The sequence below is a fragment of the Pseudopipra pipra genome, chromosome 4 (assembly GCF_036250125.1).
Source record: "Pseudopipra pipra isolate bDixPip1 chromosome 4, bDixPip1.hap1, whole genome shotgun sequence".
In the NCBI taxonomy this organism is placed as follows: Eukaryota; Metazoa; Chordata; class Aves; order Passeriformes; family Pipridae; genus Pseudopipra; species Pseudopipra pipra.
The window spans coordinates 21,269,487-21,290,697 of NC_087552.1; the positions used below are offsets into that span (position 1 = coordinate 21,269,487).

The 21,211-nt window shown below is 36.7% G+C and overlaps 1 protein-coding gene across 4 annotated transcripts in view; it reads left to right on the plus strand.

Moving 5' to 3' along the window:
• CCSER1 (coiled-coil serine rich protein 1) overlaps nt 1–21,211 on the plus strand; it is a 656,129-nt gene that overhangs the window by 123,725 nt on the left and 511,193 nt on the right. The gene's annotated exons all lie outside the window — the stretch shown is intronic.

Here is a 21,211-nt window from a genome sequence, read left to right on the forward strand (position 1 = left end):
TTTGACTTGATACGTGAGCGTAACTTGATCGTTTCTCTCATGGGTTGGTTAAAGCCCTGCTGCACTGCCTTGATTAGTAGCAATAAACAAGGTCAATTCATAGAGTGTTCAGTACAGTTTTATAATAGGATTATGCAAGGTTATGCTAAGTTGTGTCACCTGACAAACGCTGCATTTCCTTTGGCTGTGATGTGGGGCAGTGTAGTGTCTAGTCTGTGAATATGAAAAGTCCTGCCAATGCAAAAGGATTTGGAGAGTCTTAAATCATACATGAGATTTGTACTTGATCACAGGTAGAGTTTTGATTTTGTATTCTGTTGTGTTACTCTGTTTTTTAAGCAGGAGTAATTCTCACCCTCTCTTTTACTTGCTGTTTTCTGACCCGTTTGTCCATTCACCCACATAGGTGCCAATAGTGCCCATTCCTGCAGACTCACGTGAAAGTGGGGTTTTTGAGCCATGTGCTGGCTGGTATGTGCCATCTGCAGTTTTGGGCCCTTCTTTGATGCAAATTTAGCAATGGTTACAGTTAAACTGCTTGAATTATGCTCTTGTTTCAAATTTTCTGTGTATGATTATTCTGTGAACATATCTGAATTATCTGTATGATAATTCTGTTTAACCATTGTACTGTGCTTTTTAAACTTGTCGGCATATCTACTTATATGATGAAACATCTATTTTATTTGGTAGAGATTGTGGAGGGTTGTAGCAGCAATATGTGCATGATCACTGTTTCCTAAATTACTGGGAGTTAGGATGCAACAAATGAACTCCACAGAAAAGGCCCTTTCTAACCTGGACTGAATAATGCTATTAACTGGTTGCGGAAAGTCAACACATGGGAAACATGCTTCAAACAGCTTAAAACAAATGTTAACATTTTATAAGAAATCATAGCATTTTGACTTGTTTATTCCCTGGACCTCTTGGAAACAAATTAACTAGCAGAACCATTTTCCATAAATAAACTTCCCTACCATGTTGCACTTGGCATCACATGTGTTTTCCTCCTTTTTTTATATTTACAAGCACTGAATTAACAGTGAAGGAAAAGTCATGTCCAGTGTATGATTACAAAGATTTATAGCAGCTTCTGGAACAACTGAGATCATAATGCCTAAATGACATTATACTTGATAGAGAAGTAATTAAGATGGAGATGTGATATGACACATGATCTTTCTACTCTTGGCTCATTATGCAGAGCAAATGAGGTGCTTTCAAAACAGAGATCTGCACTGCCCTTTGAAGAATGGTGACCATTTCTATTCTGAGCAGTAATGTAGAAACTTATGTTGCAGTGTGCACACTGTCTTTAAAAACAAATGTGTTTATCTTAGTAATATTTGCTCTTTGATTTATTTGTTTGGTGGTGGGTCTGTCTGCAAAAAATTTAGGATTTACCTAGCCGTCACTGTTGGTTTTGAGTCATGCAGTTGGAAGAAAGAGTTGGTAGGGTAGAGCCACAGTATAGGTTGACACAATTTGATATGTTGACACAATAAAGCTCATGTCTTTATGTTGTGTTAGGATCTGGCACAAAATGATTAGTGTCATTGTAAATCATCCTCTTAATTTAAGATATTGAGGTAAGAGGCTTGATTTGCAGAGTTTTTTAGCATTTGCATACCACTGCAGTACAGAAAACCCTTGAGTTAGATACTGACACCTAAACATTTTTTTAAAGTTGCTTTTCTGATTCCTGCATTAAGCTGTTGCCCACTTCCAGGATTTGAGACTTTTCAACCAAAATTCTTTTTAACAGTTCTAAGTCAATCCATTCCCTGTTTTCACTTTTGGGCTTGCTTGTTTTTTTTCAATAGGCCTCTCCATTCCTACCTAAATAGAATTCTTATAAACTTCTTCAATTAGAATACATAATCACATATTATTGATGTGATTTTTTAAATAGGCACTGGAATACAGAAGTGATCAAGTGATCAAGCATTTTGAAGATATACAATTAGTGTAATGCAGAACTTTAACCTTTTAAAAACTCAGCAAATTGAAAGCGATCATATTTCTGGACATGTACATATAAGCTCTTTCAGGTAATTGGGAAGCACTCTGTCTTTTAAGATCTTTAATCTTGCCCCCTTCAGAAACAAGAGGACAACAAATGACACACAGAGAATGAGCCAGCACTGTTATGGTAGAATATATTATTCTAATTGAATTTGAATAAAACCAAGGAGCTTCTTAATTCTTTGAGTATGTGAGTGGCCTGAAGAGTAGATGATTTTCCATAATTTCTGGTAGTAGTAGGTTTGTTGAACTCTTTATAAAGGCTTCTTTAAGACGGTGGGCTTGACAGTTTACCTGTGGCTTGCCTCACTAAAATTCAGTCAACACAATCAGACATACAGGTTTGTGAGCCTTTTTTTCCCTGCTAGTATGTGCTGTCATATATAAGATTCAGCCCTATGTTATGTCAGCTTTACATATTTCAGTGGTTACTGTATTTGTTTACTTTCCCAACAAGTTCCTTGTGTTTCTCAAATACTTGAAAGGCATCTTTGTATGTGACATTCACATGTGTATCATACTGAAGTCATCTGGGAGTGTTCTATGTCTGTTATAAAAATGAAGGTGTTTGAGTGTAAAAATATGATAGAAAAAGCTGTGTCTTGCATGGAAAGGTTAAAATTATTCTCTTCTGGAAGTCAGAGTTATTAACACTACTGTGACTATTTGCAGTACAATAAAAATCCTGTTGATGTTCTACATACTGATGCTGATTATAGCATTTATTTGGCTAAGGCCTGCAGTCCTAGAGCCATATTACAATTCACTTCTGCCTCATTTGGCTCCCAGTAAGCAATTCTGTGGGGAATTACTGTAGGGAGAAATGTTCCAAGAGAAGCTCCTTTCAGTATTTTAAAAAATACATTGAAATATGAAGAGGTATAATTTTAAAAGAATTCAGTTCTTTCTTCAGTTGTTGCAGAGGGATAACTAGGGAATAGCTAAGGATAAGTAAACTTCAAAAGCCTATGAAAATCTTTAATGAGAAATTACACAAATACAAGGCCTAACATTGCATTTTTAACTTGACTATCACAAACTATTCCTTGATCGGGAGGCTGTACACAGCAAGCTGTGTCATTGAAACATAACGATTCTGAAGCATAGTGCCACAGTTAATAAATACAGTTGGCTGATTAATGGCAAATTGAGAAAGTCTCTTAAATGTTATTAGGAGTTTTAGTTTTTTAGAAATTTTTTATTTAAGACACGATTTACAGTATTTTTTACATTTAGCTGCTGTGGTTGTAAAGAACAGTATTTGCCAGGGTGAGGATATGTCTTTGACTTTGTACTGAAGTTTACAAAATAATAATAATTTAACAAAAGAATTGTATCATATTGATCAACCATAATTTTAGAGACCATTTATGAATAGGAAATAAGATTCTATTAGAAGGATTTCTGGGAGAAATGGCTATTAAGGAGTTTTTTAAAGAGGAGCGAGGAGCCAGTTGGCAGGCAAGGAGACATTGTTCCAGAAAGTGGAACACTGTGTTAATTAAAATAGAGAGTTAGAAAGGAAAAGGGGCAAAGATCTGTTACCTCTTTCATTGTTTGTGTTTGGTTTTTTATTTATTTATTACTCCAACTCATTTTTTACCTGTGTTCTTATTCTGTCCTCTCAGCTTTTCCCTAATGAGCTAGTTGCTCTCCAGCAGCATCCTCATGAAATAGGGTTCCTGCAAAAAGGTGCTGTGAACCCTGATGAGTACCAGAAAATAATAAAAAAAAACCCCAAACCTTTTCTCTAACCATGCAATAGAAGATAAGGAGATACTTGCAAACCTCAGGCAGATGCTTCTACTTCAGATGTAGATTTCTGTGCCCTGCTAGTCCTAGCACAGCTTCAGAAGTCTTGAATACCCTCACTTCTGACCTTCTCCCTGTGAGTTTACTGCTTTAATTTACTGCTTTTGCTTCTGTTTTAAAGGCTGTATTGTCGAGATAAAGAATGTAAGACAGAGACATTTTATTATCCCGCCTAACACAATTGCTTTGAAATTTAATAAAATAATATTTATATAGTACTTAGTGAGTGGAGAGCACTACAGCATACAAATTCAAAATACTAATCAACTTGATTCGCTGAGAGTTTTGCCTACTGTTCTTATGCTGGAATGCTTAAAATTAAGCATAATATGACATACATGATGAGCCTTGAGGGTGCCTTTTTATTGCTCTAGTAAATTAGACTTTTAAAACATGCTACAGCGTTGATTTCCTATTGCAAAATAATGAAGTTAGTGGTTTCTGTAGTGGGAAACTATTGCCGGTTTATAGAAAGTGACAGCATTAATTTAACCTCATTCATTTTCCTTTTCCCTCATGAAACAAGATGTATTTGATTCCAAGTATTGATTAGTCAAATGTATGAGGAAAACCTTTCTATTCAGTGGTATAAGCAGGGGGGAATTTATTCAAGTAATGCACATTAATGTACATAAGTTGTGTGCTTCTGTTGTGCCATAGCTGATTGAAAACCGAAAGGTTTTATACAGTTAGTTGTCATTAAATCAGGACTGCAGTAAATAGTAACCTTTTCTGAAACTTCGCAAAAGCACAGCTATCCAAGGGCTTTTGTAATTTCTTAAGTGTTTGCCACAAGTGTCATAAAACCTGTGCCCTGCCTCTTCTTACAAAGCTGTGTGGGTGTAGCTGGGATTTGTAGCGAGTGATTGGGCTGAAGTCAGGGGCACTGCTTGTGGCACCGAATATTAAGCACATGCGCCTGTCTCCTCCACATCAGGCTCCACACTATGCAGTGACTATTCATGAGGGTGATATTGATTAGCTGTATACCCAGACTGGCCTGCGCATCCATCATGTTGTAGCTTGAATGCTTGCTGAATAGTTTTGAATAATGTAGCTTGCTAAATTTTTTAGAAGAGATTTGTCTTTGGCCAGTGTTTCAGCCATTTTGGGTTTAATGCCTCAGCCTCAGCTGAAAAGCTGTAATCCAGCGTATACAAGAAGGATGGCAGCATATTTCAGAAATGAAATTATTTTCTTTATTTGCTGAAAAAAAATGGATTAAAAGTGGAAATACAACAGTGTACTTTATAATCCATCTAAATATTATTCAACTCTCAAAAAACCAAACGCTTTCAGAGATGGGCACATTTTGATCAAACCTGAGTTAAGATCACGCCTGTTAGAAACATTTTAAGTGTGTTCAGAACTCTGTGGTAATACATGTTTTGGTAGTTGCTCAAGGTTTATGAATGAAAAAGAGTATATGTGACTTAACAAAGTAACTTTCGATATGGTGGCAGTGGCTCTTATGTGCTCTCTCTATATTTTCTTCTACTAGTGGATGTTGAGAAAGAAGGGCCTGTTCTGGTGTAGCTTTATGTTAATATAAATGAAAGGAATGAGCATATGAAGCTCTGATGTAGTAGTATCACTCTTATACTGTAACACTTGCTCATGTATACCTGATAAAAAATAGAAAAATAGTTATTAAATAGATGTTCTTTATGTTTAAAATGCAATACTGTGGTATATTGTCTACCTGGCACTGTCAGTAATGAGCAGGGAGAGGCACATCTTAGTGAAGTTCTTGGAAACTGTGGGCTCTAACTTTGTAATGTGTTGGTATTAGGCAGTTTTTATTTAGTGCCCATTAGTGACATCCCAAGCATAGTATCTAGGGCTAGAATACTCTATCATAACACAAATATGTATGTGTATAAAAAAAAATCATTTGACAGATTACTGCATGACTCCAAGGGCAAGGTAGGAATAGTGTTTTGGTTTTTGACTGGGACACACAACTTAAACAGACTTATTTAAATGTCAAATTACAGCAACATAACTACAATAGGTATTATCAGCCTCACCAACAAAACCAGTGCATTTGTTTTTAAGAAAGAAAAAGACGAGAATTTATATTGTATTTCTTTTAAATCCAGCTAGCTTGCAGATCAATTGCCATCAGCACCCAATGAAACTAATATCACTGGGTCATTACACCAACAATTTATTAAGGTAGTTGCTGAGTTATTTTGAATATGATGAACAAGCTGTGTGAAAGTTCTGTGGTGAGTTTGAAGCTCCTCCTGTGTGTATTAATTGAATGTACTAATGATTTTTATTAATTTTTTAATGGAGGGTAGGAGTGCAGAGCTAAGATGAAACCCCTTTGGTCTTTTGGTGGTTTTTTTTGACCAGAGTGGGAAAAATACAGATATTGTTATAGAAAAAGTATATAAAAATGTAGTGGTGGTAGTCATTGACACTGATAGTTACAAACTGTAAACCAGAAATAAATTTACTTGATTTTCAGATGTGAAACATATTTGAAATGTAATAGGGGAATAGAAAAATGTATAAGTTATACTACTTGTTTTGGCAGCGAATCACTGAAAGTCAGCCCCTTGGCTGAGGTGGATCAGCTGGGATTCATTGCCACTGTTGCCCTGCCCGAAGCAGGGGGCTCCTGGCAGAAGCCGGGAGTTGGCATTAGTTTCTGTGGGGGACAGCGTGGGCAGTGAGCTTTGACATTAGCACAGCTGTTGTCTGGATAGATGTAAGACTTTTGTAAGACGGTGGCAACAGCATAGGAACTCAAAAGGGCCAAATAGCACTGGCTAGCTGTTTTTCCTGAGGTTTTCTAGCAAAGCAGATGTCCTGCTCGCAAGCAGAAGTTGTCTCCAAGAGTTTAATAAAGTGCCCATGTAATCCATTGGTGTTTGTCAGTGCAAGGAAAGCAGATTTTTCAGAGGTTTTAATTTGCCTTTAAATAGAAAATAGGACAAAAAGATACTGACTATGTATTTTTATCAGACAGCTGCTTTGAACTAGATACTAGATATTTAGGTAATTTGAATGTATTGTTCAGTAATGTATTGTTGGCAGCAAATTATGTTTCTGTGTTTATAAACAATGACATATTTTGATTTTTATTTGGAATTGGACACTCAACTCCTTGAGCTATTTTGAAAGCTTTGCCATTGCCAAATGCCACCTTTTAGAGTTGTATCAGATCAGGTTGAACTATAACTACATTTTAGTTTTCTGCCTTTACAGTTCATTTTTGAAATGTGTAAAAACATTTTGGTTTATGTATACATGTTTTGAACAGAATCAAATTTGTAATGGTAAAATAACACAGAGCTCTGTGCCTCTGCCAAAAAGGATGTTCATAGATAATTTAGCTGATTAGCATCTTGCATTGTCACTATGAATTTTGGACAATAAGATAATAAAAAAGTAAGTAGTACTAATAATGAACAAACCAAAAACTGATGTGTGATTTCACTACATTAATTACACCACTATATAGATATCCTAATACCAATTAAAAGGGGAAGTTCGTATAAGTTTTTATTTTTGTAAGAGAAAAAGACTTGGTGAATAAATGCCTGCAACTCCTCCATCAAAATTCTTGTTGTGAAGGTGAGCAGCACAAGCCACAACTGTGACCAGCCTGATTTCACATGTACATCTGACTTCCCACATGGCTTTGAAGTATGGAGCAGACAGTCACATGCAACTAGTTTCTACACAGCTAGAAGAGGTTAGAAACAGAAGGACTTTTATATTTTGGGAAGGACATATTCTACTAAGCTACACATTTCCCCCGGAAACATCGTTTAATAAATATTGCACAGTAATGGAGTAACTTAAGGTCTCCAGAGAATGAAATAAAACTTGTCATCTTCTAAACTCTTCTGAAAATGATCTACAGCTTCTTTAGGAGCACTGGGCATGGAGGAAAAGGGGTTTTTGCAGGCTTTGCAGTGAAAGAATGGATAGCATTATTAAATAAGAAGAGCATATTTGTGTTAGTCAAAAATAACCATTGCACGCTTGTGGCTGGGCATGTGTTAGGATTCTGATAGTGGGAGTTACTGAAAGCAAAGAGAAGAAGAAATAATGACTAGAGAAGTTAGTATTAAATTGGATTGAAACTAAATAGAAACCATAGGCTGTATAAAGTTAGTCTGCCAGCATCTTGGAGCATCCTGGTCCCTATTCTGGAAAAGAAGTACCGAATTTTGAGAGTCCTGTTTCTGTTCTGTTATTTATGTAAGTGGATGGTGCAGTTTCCAATTTTAATTGAGGGGAAAAAACCCCAAACCCTGCAACCGCTACCAAATTGACTTTATCCTAAACGTCTTGTAATGTATTTTACTTTAAAAGGTGAGTTGTGAACAAGCCTAGTTCATGAGCTGCAGGAGGAGTGTAACACTAACTTCTAGCTGTGATTGCATCAGAATATGTTTAGATCATGTCTGGGATATAGATAATTGGCCTGTGATGTGTGTTCTCAGTGGATCAAGCAAAATACTTAGTTTCCTGAGCAAATTAGAATTTTTAGCTCTTTTTTTTGGTGTGGAGAGATGATATATTCAAATGGTGGATATATGTTAGCTTCCTATCTGACTGTTATAAATTTTATTAATGATATGTACTTGTAAATCCTACTCAGCTAAATGGAGCAGCATCACAGAGGATCACATCATAATTTAGATGCCAAGAGATTTTTTCTTCATAAATAGACAAGAAGAGCAAAAGAGCACAGTCCTGAACTCCAGGGTCATGAAAGAATACTTTGAGTGAGATGCATTTGTATGGTTATCATGGAGCAATTAGAATCAGAGTCTGTATCTCAATTTCCTGCTCTTTCATAATTATAGTGTGACATTTAGTTACAAATACTTATTCATATTGGTATGCTCAACCATCATTTACTGAAAGAACCAGGACAGTAATTAAATTAGGCATACTACCTTTCTTCATTCCTTTGATTTTATACGTATATTGAGATGAAACATCATCTTTAATGATATCTGCAGGCAGAAAATAAATGCAATAATAAACGTTATGACAAATCAAAGCATACCGTCCTATTTAAAGCAATTCTGCATTTTTAGATGGCAAAGTTTAAGTAGGATGCCAAATACTGCTTTTTTTTCCTCAGGCTTTGTGAATTTACAAAGATCTGGACTGGATGTCTTGCCAAAATGGAGATGTAATGAGAACTTGAAAGGAGCATGCTCTTTCTTCTCAGTTTCCTTTGAGAGATTAAGGGACTAAGAGGAACAATTATGATCTCACAATTATTCTGCAGAACAACCATTATTCAGTTTATATAAAAACAACTTGACCTTCCATACAACTTCTGCAATGATCCTACTTCAAGGTCAGACCGAAACTGTATGTGTCTAGAAAGTGTGAGTTAGTGGTGGCTTTTGACATTATGAAATATTTATCTCTGGGATCATTGTAGCTTCATTCTTAGGTAAAGAAAGAAATGGTAGTCTGATAGTTAAAACTTCAGTCTCGGTCTCCTGGGTGGAGCTGGATTCTTTGATGCAGATTTCCAGTGTTACCCTGGGCTAGTCACTTAATTTACTTGTAGTACTTAGAAAGTGGTACTCTAGTAGTCATGGGGATTTGGCATTAAAGTTTGAGAGATCCTCGAGATACTATTGGGATGCAGCTGCATTAATAACTTAGAGCCATTACAGTCTTTAGAGGCCAATTATGTTCTGTTTTGTGCCTCTTCCTATGTCATTCTAGGAAGTGGAGCAGACACTGCCATTGCTGTTGCTGGTGTGTCCACTCCTGTTACTGCTCCTCTTACTTTTTATTTCCTTCTGCTGAAAAAAATGCCAAAGCAAAGCCTAAGTTTCTTTATATAACAGGGGGAAAAAATATGGCAAAAACCTATTGTACTAATCAACTAAAGCCTGGGCTCAAATATAAATTACTTTTTACATCTTTCAAAAGTGTACCTACTGTCCATCATTACAGATTGAGTCCTATCTGCTGTAGTGTTTGAAAATATTAGGTGACTTTGTTGTTGTATGTCTTTCCCTGAATCTCTTGTGATGAGAGAGCCTGTTGTCCCTTCTTTTGTCTCTGTGAGGGTTCTGTCAAATACTTTGTATTATTTGGATTTTGTTGATATTTTTTTTCCTTGTTTTTATCTCCAACTTCTCTTGATGGAGGAAGGAATTGACAAATAATTGCCATGCAGGCAGTAAGCCCTGAGATTTATTGCAGCCTAGGTTCAGCTTTAGGAGAGGGATCAATATGTAGCAAATGCTTCGGAGGTTGGTCGGGGGGGTACATTTAGTTCCTGAGAATGTTTTGTCCTCTCAGAGACCCCTAGAAGAGGCCAGTATTTTTGTATTTTACAGCCTAGCTAGTTTTCTGCAATATGTTTTAAGAAGGATATTGTACACCTGTCTTTGCCAAGGGAACAATGTGAGATACATTCTGAAAGGTAACCTTGAAGACAATTTTCTGGTTTTACCTTCTGTACTTAGGCTTATTTTAGAAATGTTCAGTCTGACCCAAAGTGAATAGTGCCTGGGTTTCCTTCTCACACGCCAGATATCAACATTCTTCCATGCAACCCCTTAGTGTAGGGAACAGCTTTCAAATGGAAGTTTGTCAAAGCACCTCCTTGCCACCGCTCCAGTAGCTTCTCCAAAAGACAGTGCGTTCTTTGCACCTACTGAGTGTGACCTCGGTGTTACTGGGTTTGGGGCTCTTTTTTCTCCTGTTTTCATAATGTAATATCTTTAGGAAAGGGAGTCTGTTTCCAGTTAAGATTTAAAGGAAAGTGTGGTTGCAGCTGAAAATATTTAGAATGAGCTTTTGAGTACGAGAAACAAGTGTTCTCTTGTGGGATGGATAACACATGTATACATGGATCTGCAAATAGCAACTCATGCACCAATTGTTATTACACTGAATCTATGGGTATCCCTATAATTTTCCTTTTTTCCCCCCACAGAACTAAGCATTTATCAGTTTGATATTTAAAGAGTTGCTGAACCATGCGTTAGTCTGTGAAAAGTTGATTGCCAGTAAAGGTTTCTCAATTTCAAGAGCATAGTCTGATGAATGGGTAATTTGAGAGCTTCTTGAATCCTGCTCTATGAAAAGTTTCTCTTTCACTACAAACAGTGGTGAAACTGAAATTCTTTCACAACTTCACAAGTAAAGAAAAATCAGCATGTTTCTGAAGGCAGTGCATTGCAGACTGGGGAAAGAGATTTGGTGAGTAAGTTGTGGTGAGTAGTATGGTGTTAAGGTCACATACGCTGCTGATAAAATAAGCAATTGCTAAAGCAGAGGATTCTCATAAGAGGTAAGAGGGGCTGGGATGTAGGCAGGGGTGCTGGGCAGACAGAGGAACTATGCTGGTATCTGAGGCATCCACAACTATGCATGTGAATCCAGAGAGTGGGATGGGGGTGCTTTCACTAGTGACCTTCAGTCTTCACCAGCCCAAGAGGAGGAAGGGACCTGTCTGTGCTTGCATCCTGTACAAGTTCTGTATGTAGGCACTATTGCAGGCAGCACCTTGTCTGTGGCAGTCTGTGTGTCCGGCCACGTCAGTGTCTTGTGCTTTAATTCCTCACACTCAGCTTTTGAGTGCTAGTGACACTTGTAACAGAGTAACTGCTGAATCTGGAATGGTGGGAAATAAGAGAAAATTGATGGTAAATAAGTGTAGTGCTTTTTTTTTTTTTTTTTTTTTTGGATAATATGCTCATTTTTTCTTCCCTTTCTAAATATTTCCAGCCCTGGAAACATAATTTCCTAAAACATATGTTTTAGGAAAAAGGATTAAAGCAGTGTCTTTTCAAAGGTTAAGAAAACCAGAGAGGCCCTAGGGCCCAAGAAACTGTTAAGGGAAAAAAAAAATTTTGGTAGTAAACATCTCTTTGTTATACTAGATTGTGAATTTGCTGACTGTCAAAAGCCCAGGCACCATGATTAACCTGTTGAAGATCTTCCTGACTTGATCAATTTTTTCTCACAGAAGTTTTTCTTTATAAAAAAGCAATTTACTGTAAAAATACACTTACTTGAAGGTTGAAAAGCAGGCAGTAGATAAAGTGAAAGTATAGCTGTGCTGTAATATTATTTTTGTGCTTTTCCCCAAAGCTGTTAATTTCACAGAAAATAGTTTTGACAAGTCTCTGTATTTCTGATACATTTTCTCCATGAATAAAACACGAAATAACTCTATTTCTAAGGTTCAATTTCATTGTTTTCTTCCCTACTTAATCTTTAATTTGTTTGACTTGTTTGGAGATTTTTGCAGGATTGGGGTTCAGGAAAAAGTATTCTTGATACTTCTTAATATAACATTACTGACATGATGTACTTGTAAATTATAGGGTTTAAGCTAGAATGACATAAATACATTACTCAACCATCTTATTGTCAGCGTGTGTTGGATTAAATGCAAATAGCTCCTGGTTCTGAGGATTTTCAATCAAAGCCCCTCAGCTTGCAAATGCAGCATGCTTGTATTCACAGACTCTGCAGAGCTGTGTGGAGTTACATGGAGGAGCTGGTGACTGTATCATTGTGCATCTGGAAGGGGCACTTTTGGCTGTGGAAGGAGTTTGACCAGGCAAAAGGCATTGCCTTGTTCTGAATTTTTGTGGAAACTCATACATGATCCTTTGACACTGAGTTATCACAGGTGGTAAAGAGTAGGGGTAATTAGAAAGGGGAAAAGAAATGAATAGAGGTAAGAAGGAAAAATGGTGTGGAAAAAAAAATCTCACGTTTAGCTTCTGGGAAAAATAACATGCTTTGGAATGAAGTTGCTCTAAATTTGGTTTAGAATGATATATGGGAAGCAGCTTAAAATAGTTTTTCAAACTCTCTTAGCTTTCAGATACCAGCAGAGGTATTATTTTGTCCCTCTATTCTGAAAAGAAATCAACAGGTTTGAAAGAAATCCAGGTGGTGTGCATCTTTCAGGCTGCAGGGGTCATAAGCAGGGGCCCTCTAATACAAGTGTGCCTGCTGCATGTGCTGCTCCCCTTGCTCCCCATGGCAAACACAGAGTAAGAAGTTATGGAGAGGTAAGTTATGTGGTCCATCTAGTGTCACAATAGCCTGGACTCTTATCTAACCTGCAAGAAAAGCTCTTGAGGTTTTCCCTTGGAATACAGGAACAATCAGCTCAGTGGCAGGTGCCAGGAGGGAAGCAAAGGGTACTCAGCAAGGCCAGAGGAGATGAGAGAAAAGACTGCACTTTCTTACAGTGGGAGAATTTATATTTCCCATATTTTTTCATTGTAAGTAGAGGAAGACACTTACAGTTGTGTCAGTTTTTTCTTAACCAGAAGTAAGGTTGTCTTGCTTCCCCCTTCACAGTCACATTTGGCACATTTTTTCCTCTCTTCTTACCTGCCAAGCTTTCTGTACTTTCCTGAAATATGCAGGAGCTTGTATTCCCTTAGGTGACACTTGGATTTATTATGATTGCAACTTTATAAAATAAGATACTACTTTTGCAAATTCAGCTCATTTTAGAGGTGTTGTGCAAAAAAACCCACCTTACTTGTTCATCTTTAACTCTTCTCTTAGCCTCATTCTGCTTGCTTTCTATTAAAGAGTTGTATTTTGATGGGATTCTTTCTACTATACATTCTTGTTCAAATCTCATATTGAGGTATGAAATGCAGACAGCCTGTATATTTTCAGCCTTTAGTTAGTTCTTGATTTCAGGTAACAGCTTAGTCAAGTAACAGTATATATTTTGAAACTGTAGGTCAAGGGTGGTAATTCTTGCTTGTTTTCAAGTTTGAAAATCCAGACAACTGAGATAACAGTTTGACAGATTTTTACAGCTATAATAATGGAGAATTCTGTCTCCCAATAGATTATTTTGTTTCTCCTATTGTAGAATAGAGTCACCATGATTATTTAATAATGCTAGTTATATTTATAAATTATAGTTGGTAGAAGTCCTTGGAGATCAATCTACTTTCTAATAATGTGGAATGAATTGTCCTTATTGCTGCAAAAATATATTTGAAAGATATCTCATAAGGATTTAGGTCACTGCATTTACTGTTCTGTTCAATTTCCTGTCTATATGAAGGATGATTCAGCATGTTTTGAATTTACCACTTATCCCTTTGATCTATCTTTTTAAAGTTCATTATAGATTCAGATTTATTCTCTGTTTTTACTCATTTGTATATATGCATGTTTGCTAGTTTGCAGGAAATACATTACTAGTGTATCAAAGAGTACTAGAAAAAACATGTTTTTCCTTTGGGAAAAAGGAATTTTTCGATGCTTCAAGAATTTGCTGTGAGAATGTCTCAGTAGGGAATTAAGCATGTATCTAACCTAAGGCATATAACTATCTCCATGGAAGTCAGTGGGATCATTTGCTTCAGATTTAAGCTCATTCGTAACTGACCTTGGTTTTTGGAGCTTGAACTCAATTCATCTTACTGCCTCCTGTGAGACTGACTTTTTAATAGCTATTCAGTTGCTGTCATCTGCTTAAATACAATTATGTTGTGGCTAAAAGTATGTGTGAGCACAGTATTGCTAACATATTTGGTAAAAGACTAAACTGCGTAGTCCACCTGAGAAAATTTATAGTTGTAACTAATATATGGACTAATGTGGGTAATGATTATTTTTCCTAAAATAGTTTGGGGATGCCATCTATCTGTTTAATTTCATGTGTTTTCTACACATGGATATGAAAGAAAAAGATCTGAAGACACCACAAAATTTTTGTTTTGTTTTGCAAGGAAAATTAGAGTTGGTAGCAAAGCACAGTCTGCTTATTTAAATTAAAATGTTAATATCTTTTCAATAAAAAAAATCCTTCAGAAAGTACTCTTGTCTGGTGAGGCTTAGTCCATACAAACTCTGCTATTTTCCCAAAACAATGAGGACATAATTCCTGGCTAATTCTTAATCATCCAAGCAGAGTAGAAATAGGTAGTAAGAAGACTTTACTCCTGAAGAAAATTTTTATTAAACCGTTTTATTTTTTTTATAACACTCAGTACACTCAGTAGTCTGAGTAGACCTGGAAAAAAAATATGGGAGAGGGAGGGGAACCCCACAGCAAAAATAACTTATTCAGTGTTCATTTTGGTGAGGTTCATTTAAAATCTCAGCATGCCTTTTAACCCACCAGAGTCCTGTTTAAGAAGCGATCTGAGATTGGTTCTTTAATATAAACCAGAAAGAGATTAGAAGCTGATTAGGTCCCTCACTGTCTCTTGTCTTAAATAAATTAATTTTGTTTCTCTTGCAAAAATATTGTGCCTTGATATTTTGCAGCCCTCAGAAGAAATTATTGGGGGAGCCTATCTTATTGTTCTAGTAATTCCAACTAAGTCAGCCTAGAAAGTTGCATGGTCTGGGTCTCTTCCTTGTCCTTCCTGGCAGCCTTGAACACATGTGTAGGTTCCTAAATAACTAAAGTAATCTGAATAGGGGATTCTTAACAAGAATATTTGATTTTTCTTGCCTAACCAAAGACCATGATCTTACAGTTTCATTTCTGAATTTTGTATCTTGAGCATGTAGTTTCCAATAGATTTTCCCAGTAGGTGACTAAAATGATACTGCTGCTTTCTTCTCTTCCACACAAGAGTTTTTGAGCACAGGACTTTTTTTAGGCTTTTCCATCTGTGACATGACCTAATATGAACATCTAGAATACCTACACTGGGAAAAATTAGCCAAAACTCGGTGAGAGATTTTTATATGAGATTTTTATAAGTAAGAGCTTGTGTGCTGTGGAATCAAATCGCAATTTCTGGAAAAGCAGTTCTGTCTCAATAAGCAGAAGCTGGATCTGGATCTACGGTGTTTTAATGGCATCTTAGCTCCTACCTGATTATATAGTCTGTGCCATTAAGTGCACAGGCCTTTATTCCTTACCCTTTTGTTTAGGTACCAAGTAATCAAATAATTTATGGAGATATTATGCACTGATTTAAATGGTTTTATGGAGTTAAGGAGTACTGATGATTCAAGTATCAGATGCTACGATTTGATAAAAATCAAAATACTGTCCATATTTTCTTTTTCTGATGCAGTACCTACATACACTAAAGAGGATATGTATGGATTTAAAAAAGGGGATTAGGTATAGACTACTTAAAGGAGGATCTATGAAGCCATTGTTCTTTGGGTTGTTAGTGATGTGGTGAGTGGTAATTTTTCGTATGCTGATGCAGCTTTCCATACTTAGTGGAACTTGGCCTTCTGCTCATTCATGATCTCAGTAGTTTTGACTTGGGTGTGAGGGTTTTTTTTTTCCCCATCTTTGTATTCACATGCATTAGTCTGTGTGGTATAGCTGTCCAGATTGCAAGAATAAGCTAATAACTTAATAACTTTTCACGCCTTTTAGTGTACCTTTAGTGTACCTGTATTTTAAAAATAATAGACAGTGTGCTGTCTGAGCAGGGGGTAGGATTTAGAAACATTTATCTGGTTTTTTTTTTTTTTTTTTTTGTAGTCTTTTACCTTAGTATTTAATGTAGTAGCTTAAAAAGTTTTAATTGTATTTTCCGTAGCAAATACTATAAGGAGTATTACACTGAATTTATTGTATAGCTTTGGACTGCTTTGTGTAATTTTTTTCTAAACCCTTTTCTGGTACTCATTCTGAAACATTACCATGTAAGTGTGTTCATATGAGATAGCATGACAGAAATGAAACTTCTTGCATGCTGAAAATACTGAAAACTCCTTGTTTATTTTCTTAGTTCTTGAGGTGGCAGCCAAGCAATGCTGCTGAGCCACTATTGGTTATTACTTCTACAGTTTGTCACTTGCAAATGGAAAGCAGAAGTCACATATTCTGGAGGTGACACAGCAGATGTTATAAAAAAGGGAGTTCTCATGTACAGTGTCAGAGTTATGTAGAGTTCCCAGTGAGGAGTAACTTTGAATTTCAGTCATCCTCAAGGTTCAGTTTTTGGAGTTATGTCTGTTAACATGGAGCAAATGAGGTTTTGTGGTTGTGGTCTAGGGATCTCTTCATGCCCTGTAGCACTTGTTGAGTACTGAGGCAGTCATCATGGCTGGGCTTCATGGACAAAGATTTGGGGAGGGCTCTACCCACACTTGTTACAAGCGCACTGGTGGCTAAAAAGGCCAATACGAGGTAGACAAGTCTGGTTGCAAAAGGCACAGCAGAAATACTCCTTAGGTGGTATATTCTACAAGACAGGATTCTTTCTGTGTTGTCTTTTCTCCTCAAGAGTGATCCTGCGTGCTTTCTCAAAAGCATCAGCAGTGTTAAAGATGGTGTGTCTCCAGACCTCCCTATTGGAGGCCAGTTATGTTGATCAATATGGCCACGACTTAGGGAGTAGTTTGGAAGGGAACGTAGTGTTTGATACGTTATTTATGTTAGATGATTTTTTTTCCCAACATTTTTGGTAAAAGAAAATCTCGCATTGCTAAGGTAGTGATAAACTTTTAGATGCATATTGGGTTTGAGGACAGCAACAAAATATTTTCTGTACTCCCTATAGTTTTATAAACAAACCTACTTTAAAGAAATATTTTTGTTAGGGACTTGATTTCAGTTTCCAAATGAATGCAGAACTTTGCTTTGCATTTGAAAGTATCTCTAGCAAACTGATTGGTAAAGATCTAATTTTGCTCCAGTTACAAAATGCAAAACAACTTAATTTTGTCATTGTGTCAGACTGTTCTCCTTGGTACTTGTGGTGGGCTTTATGATGTTAAAGTTGGTTCAGCTCTAATGAAGCTGAGGATGATCAAGTATAACCTGAATTTTACAGACTCGTATCTTCTAGCGTAGGCTAGCTAGTTTGCTTAGAGAAGTAGTATGTTATAAACACTAAAACAAATGGATGTAAAATATACTTGGAAGGATTATTTTAGTTAAGGACTGCCATTTTAAATAGGTGACTATTGAGTCAGAAGAAAGAATTTACTACAGTGACTTTGGAGGGAGTGCCATTTGAGTAATGTTCTTCTCATCTGCACCCAGTAGGGAACTATCTGGTAACGTGATATCGTATATCTTTCACATAATTCAGAGAGATTCTAACAGTACATCTAACAGTCAAGGCTATCGTGCAGATTTGTGCATTCTCTGTAGTACCTCTGGTCTAGAAATCAATAATTATTCTATGACAGAAATATTGTCATTCTGGTTGTTTGATTTCTGGGTTTTGGGAAGAAAAAAAGAAAAGTCTATGAGGAGGGGAGAAATATTTTTCTTGTTAGTTTTGAGTTTTGTTTCTTTTTTTCATAAGCTGAGCATGGGTAAAGGCTGTGTAAGCATTAACAGATAAGAATGAATATATTTTTAAACTTGTTTTACTTGATAAATATCCTAAATTAAACCAGCACTAACTTACACTTATATAAGTATTTTGTATTCTGAACAGCTTCTTTTTTGGTAAGTTTTATGGCCTTCCCAGAAACTGCAATGGAATTACAGATGTACCCTGGGCAAGGAGAAATAAATCATACAGTTTACAGGAAAAGCGTGTAGTCTTGATTCAGGAAATTTGAGATCTACTTCTGTCTGTGTTGTCTATATAATCCTTTGCAAGATACTCTTTACTCATCAATATTTATCTCTCACATAAGGATTCTTTTGGGATGCATTCTTTTCTTTATGGGTGTTTATGTGCTGTGATTCCAAGTGCTATAATGTATCCTGCAGTTTAATAACTTTGATAAGTGTTCTGCAAATAGGATTCTGATACCAACTGGATTGTTTGAGAAATTATTTGTTACACCTTCTTTTGCTGTAATTTTGCAGGTGATGTTTACTCCTAACAAAGGAGAAAGTAAATAGCTTTCAATCAAATTGACAGTGATGAAACAAAATGCTCCACAGGGAGCTTAGTGTCTTGATTGACAGTGAATAGAAGCAAGCAGGAGATTCTGATCTAGAGCATGAGGAATGAGAATCATCAAGTACTGCATCCTCAGGCTGTGATAATGAGTCTGTACTGAGGAAGGTCCAAGGGCTCCAGCACTCTGTGCTGTCATTCTGCCTTTGGCAGATCTGTAACTGTGCTCTCATCATACATATTGCACCCAACATGTAAAGTGTATTTACTTTACAAGTATTTATTCTGTATGTACATCCATATTTTAACTGATCCTCTTCATCCTGAAGAATCTCAAAACATTTTATGGTGGCATCACAGGAATATTAGTGGAATTACCGCAGAACCATAGAATATGCTGAGCTGGAAGGGACCCACAAGGGGTCATCAAGTCCAATCCCCAACCCTGCACAGGACACCTCAAGAATCACACCATGTGCCTGAGAGTATTGTCCAAATGCTTCTTGAACTCTGTCAGGCTTGGTGCTGTGACCACTTCCCTGGGGAACCTGTTCCAGTGCCCAGCCACCCTCTGGGTGAAGAACTTTTTTCTAATATCCAACCTAAATCTCTCCTGGCACAACTTCAGGCCATTCCCTTGGGTTCTGTCACTGGTCACTCCAGTGAAGAGATCAGTGCCCTCCCTTCCTCTTCCCCCTCATGGGGAGGTTGTAAACTGCAGTGAGGTCTCCCCTCAGTCTCCTCTTCTCCAGACGGAACAGACCTCAACCGCTCCTCATATGGCTTCTCCTCAAGGCCCTTCACCATCTTGGTTGCTTAAAACCCGATTTAGCAAACAAACTACAATGCAGGAAAAAATACTGCAAACCATCTGAGCCACTTTTGTAATGTACGCTTGCCAGTATGCTCTATACCCAATCACAGGCTGGATTGTTTTGTGACTTTCTGGATCCTGTGCTTGTAATACCTTCTCTGTACAGTTTTCTGGTATCCACTGGTATTGAGAGTTTAGATACTTCTACTATAGAACTTACTAATTATGGTATTGCTAACATCTGTTTGTTTGCAGAAGTGGAAAAATGCTTTCTTTCAGAACTAGAAGAAAATACAGAAATTTTGAAAAAACACATAATTGACCATCCCTACTTGTGTGAAAATATTTTGACATCTTTCATTCAGCCAGTGAACACAGATTTTATGAGCCAGTATGAGTCACTTTAGTTCTGGGAAAAAAATCAGTAGTGTTTGACTTGTGTTAATGAACTAAGCATCTGTCTTCCTATGCCATAACTATAAGAAGGCACAGTATCGTCTTGTACAGTAGTGGGACATGGAACTAGTGCCCTTGCTGAAGAAACAGAACCAATCCCCAAGACACAGGTGTTTCCTGTTCTTTCAGTGGTTTCTCATCTTAATACTTGTCAGGCCTAATGCTTCGTATATTGTTATGGGGAGATCACAGCCTGGAATACCATGACTGAAAAATGATCAGTTACATGCCGTCATATTGCTTGATACCTTTTTTTGATAAATTTCAAATATTGTTACTGAACGGAAGTCAGTGATAGAATGGTATGGTTTTATACATAATTCATCATCATGGACAGATCATTTTAATGCATTAATCACTTTGAGGAGGTCATAGTTTCCTCTACATCTTGGACTTTAGGCAGGAAAACTGAAGTTCAGAGTTCAAAACTAAATGTTTTCTGAGCCTCAGGTTGAAGAAACAAATGTGTTTGTTTAAAATATAAACCAATTATTCCTCAATTATACTGATCACCATAGTAACCTACATTCATTTTATTTTGTATGAAGTAATTTAAACTCACTTAGCTGGAAGAAATAAGTGGTGTCAATTATTGATATATGAATGTAGCCTAATTATATTAATGTGAAACATTTTTGTAGGATGAATATTTCTTCATGCATTGTAGTTTCATGTCATTGTCATAATTAGTGTCAGTCATTTATGCAAACTGGAATTCTGAGAGGTTTTTCCTCTTCTTTTTATTTTTCCTTCCATGTCACTCTTATACCATATGGTATATTCAGCACTTTTTAATTCAGTTGGTTGGATTTTTTCAGTCATGTGTAATTGCTATCTTCCTTCTATTAGAGACACAGTTTGTTTTTTTCTTCATGTATCAGGCTACATAAGATTCTGCCTTGGTTGTCCCTGTGACTTAGTTTTCCAATTTCTCATATTGAAAAACTTTGAAGGGCATGGAAATATACCTTCCCCTGTATGTTCTACTATTGCTAGCTGCTTAGAATCATGTTTCTACTCTAGGATTTAGTTAATATTGAGAACTGTCCTGTTGATAAGCCTATGCCCCCTGCCTTGATGTCTGAATTGTTAGCAAATCAGTCCCTGTGCCTCTGCAGTTTAGAACTTGGCATTTTAAGACAAATGAAGATCAGTGGCAATTTACCTCAGAATGTAGTTCAGGAGATGATTTAAAAGCTGCCCACACATTTTTCTGCATGGGTAGCCAGATAGTGATCTTGAAAGCTATCCCAAGTAAGATGTTGCTGCTCTTCAGTCAGTCTTTGATTTGTTTGGCTAAACATCCAGGCAG